Below are 4,092 nucleotides of genomic sequence, written 5' to 3'. Positions count from 1 at the left end.
TGGGATTTGGTGGTTTACTGGTTGGTGGCACTCACCACTTTGGTTGCTGATACTTTGTGATTTTTTACCATTGAACCAACATTCAAACTCATCATGACCAAACTTGGTACAAGCATTGCAATAGTCATGCATTCTTCTTCTGCGTTTCCACCTCTAGAACAATTGTTCCACCACTTTTAGTTACTACCTCTGCCCTTGAATGCCCAATTCTTTTAAGGCCTTCTTTAGCTCGGTTTTGAGCTTGTCTTTCTTTGTTGGAATTTCCTCGGTGTCACTATGAGCAACTTTATTCTTTTCCTTGTTCTTGAATCCTTCACTCTTTTCCAAAGCAATTGCTTGGTCTAGAAATTCTCTAGTCAGGTTGACTTCTTTGGCTTGCACAAGTCTACCTGGGTGCAACCCACAATCAGCAGGATCACATAGACTTATCATTTGGAATTGTGCTCAATTGATTGATGAGAGCTCACATTCTAAGCACAAAGTCTTGGATAGACTCTCCTTTGTTCTTCTTCATCTCACTTAACTTTGTTCTTCTTCATCTCACTTAACTTAGTCAGGTTGACTTCTTTGGCTTGCACAAGTCTACCTGGGTGCAACCCACAATCAGTAGGATCACATAGACTTATCATTTGGAATTGTGCTCAATTGATTGATGAGAGCTCACATTCTAAGCACAAAGTCTTGGATAGACTCTCCTTTGTTCTTCTTCATCTCACTTAACTTTGTTTAGACATCTTCTTCATTGATTTCCTGCTTGAACCTTTTTAGGAATGCTTTAGACTGCACACCAATCGGGGAAATATATAATTGGAAATTGATTGAACCATCTCTAGGCAATTTTAATTAAGGTACATGGAAAATAATCCAAACTCCTAATCTGTTATTGCACCATTGATGTGACAGACACAAGAAACTCTCCACTTGGTGACTTTAAGGATCTTCATCATCAGTGCCTTTGAAATTTTGAAATTTCACCTTGATGTTGGAGCTAGTGCTCCATAACCCAAGTAGGTGGGTCTTCCACTCGAAAGAACCAAGTCAATAGTCTTCCACCTATCATAACCACCTTCATGTGTGTGAGGTTGTTGTAGACTCTCCCTCAGTCAGTTGGTACTATCATCAAGCCTTAGAGGTACAGTTCTTGATGTACGCCTATTAGTGGCTGAAGTAGATTCTCTCCTTTGCATCATGTCTCTCCTTAATTTTACATTAATCTCTTTACAAATAATGTTTCAATAGACTTTGTTTCAACTGTAAAAGTGAGATGAATTATACATGCGTTTTCAATGCAGGCATAAAATATACATGAGAATGCAGGAAGAAATGATCCAGCAATTGAACATACCGGATTGGGATGTTGTTCAGAAGGAGTATCCAGAGAGTAGTAGGATGGAGATATTGGATCCATATTTCAATGTATCAAAAGCATGGTATGTCAAATTTGGTATACATATGTTAATGGAATTTTTCTTTGGAATTCTAGATTTGCAATGTTCAAAATATTGAACTGTTATTTTGACAACAACCTTAAAAAATGAAGCAAGAAGGGATCTGAGAGTAGCATGATGCCTACAAGCTTTAAGCAATTGATTGACCAGGCTGCAAAAGAAAAAGAGCATCGAACTCAACAACAATCTATCACTGTTAGTGATAACATGTTAGAGTTTGACAGGGGGTAAAATCATCCACCAAACTTTTATCGTCTGCTCAATAGAGATTGCAATGAATTATCAAAGATATTGCAAAGAATGAGTACACATTGGTCATTGCAGACATACCATACGGCTTTAATCTACCTTTGATGAGGTCCCTTACAAAGTGAAAGAACTAATGAGTCTTCTTGACTAGTTCATGTCAATTACGACAACAATGCTTTGGCATGTCATAATTTTTCATTTAGACTTGTAGTCCGAGGCAGTGATGAGTGTCATCAATGATAAATGTGTTGGATGTGACCACCTTTATTGGTGAGTGCAGCAATGAAATGCAAAGATTCTTTTGGGGTCAATTATTATTGTTATAATCGTGTTTTCTTTTGATAAATTTAAAACTTATTTTTGTTGCATGTCGTAGGATGAAACCAAATGTGAGACAAATGAAAAGACATCGATTCACGTCTGCTACAGAAAACATTTCAGTTGGGTATTGGTCTGTCGATGGAAAAAAAGTGTTGGTCACATCAATTTTCCTTCATCTGCTCCATATACTCTTGATCATTTCATTATTCCAACTGTGACAAAGAAGCTCAAGCATGTGACCATGGATAAGAATGGGGAGATAGTAAATCCTTATAAAAAACCACAACTCCTAATTAATCAGCTCATAGATCTGGTTTCAAACGAGCATGAATCGATACTCGATCTATTTGCTGGCAGTCACATCATGTGCATTAAAAAAGGGCCAAAATGTAATTGCAATTGAAAAAGATCATATTCAATGTGATTACATAAAGAAGAGAGTGATTGCTATTCATCACTTGCCTGATGAGCATCAAGAGCATGGTTTGAAAGGTGGGAAGTTTGATGCAGATTGGGTGGTAGTGGGAACCCCAACCTCCTAAGATATTGAAACCCGATTTTATGGAGGCAGGCGAGCTAGCTGATACATGGGAGAAGGAGGTTGTGAAAGAGAAAGTGATTGAGAAACCCATACAAGAAACCCAGATTGGGGAGGGTGATGAAGATGAGGTAGATGACACGTATGGGAGAATTGAGTAGACTCTAGTTATGGAATTGTATTGACAGTTTTTTGAATTTGAGTGGTTTCAGTAGACAAGTGTTCTTAAGACATTTTAGAATCCATATGCTTTGAATGTTTTGAACATTTAGTTTTTCCCATTAATTTATTGTTGGGGATGGTTATGAAGATGATGTAGATGACACATATGTTAGAATTGAGTAGACTCCAGTTATGAAATTATATTGAAAGTTTTGTGATTTTGAATTGTTTCAATAGACAAGTGTTCTTAAGACATTTGAGAATCCATATGCATTGAATGTTTTGAAGAAGGAGGCATTTAGTTTTTCCCATTAATTTGATGATATTTTTTTATTCTTTCAGTACTTTATGTGATACTACAAAGTTCAACTTAAGAATTTTGATAAGGTTATGTTACTACACGCAGGAATGAAAGTTGTATCATGTAGTTTTTCTATTGAAAATAAAACGTCAAAGGAAGGAAAAAAATTACAGACTTCTTGATTTTTCTAAATACATTGATATTTTGTTTTGTAGTCAAGGACCTTATTAATTTGTGGGCACTATGTACCAAAATTGATAGACTTTTAAAAGTTTTGAAAAATTCACTATGCAAAATATGACCTTTTTTTGAAAAAGTTATAATTTTAATGAATTTCTGAGGGAATCTTAAAACGGGTACCAATGTTACATACCTGAATTAGATGTTACACTATTACATGCAACCAAGTATTCATTTAAAAATATGCTACGTGAGCTTGTCCTCAACCCAAGGACACACCTAATTGAGAATCTTAGATATGGTTTAAGGGGCCTCGAATGTTGTGCTAAAATTATGCACACCCACTTGAGGGCACGCTCCATAACTTTCTCTTAATTTGTTGAAAACAAAAACATATTAAGAATTTGGAATTCAAACTAGTGGGACTACTGCATGGTGGTCTTAAAACATTAATATTTGGTAATATTGGTGTCTAGATTCACCCTAGAATGGAAGATTTTGAAAATGTGTAATTTGTGCATGTGCAAAAATCTTTCAATAAATCCTACAGTATTTATAATTTTGTATTGGTTCTTTTTCCATGCACTTGCTTGCTTTATGGCTCATAAGCATGCCAAAGGTCATTGCATTTTATCATACACAGCATCAAACCTGATAGCGTGCCCTGTGACCTATTTGTGTTTTGAAGCAATTTAGGCCACATTGCACTTCCTTGGGATATCCATTTTGCTAATGTGTATTGCTAGAGGGGGAAACCCCAATGGGCTGAAAATGTTGCCACTCCTGCAAATTTCAAAATTTCACATCTAATGCTTGCAAATCCTTGAATATCGCAACCTGCACCACTTTGCAACCTGCACTATAATCCTTCCCAATGCTAACATGCCCCTTCC

The sequence above is a fragment of the Dipteris shenzhenensis genome, chromosome 12 (genome assembly GCF_047967505.1).
Source record: "Dipteris shenzhenensis isolate YYH24624 ecotype China chromosome 12, Dip_SZ_1.0, whole genome shotgun sequence".
NCBI lineage: Eukaryota > Viridiplantae > Streptophyta > Polypodiopsida > Gleicheniales > Dipteridaceae > Dipteris > Dipteris shenzhenensis.
Note: the sequence above shows the minus strand (reverse complement) of the source record.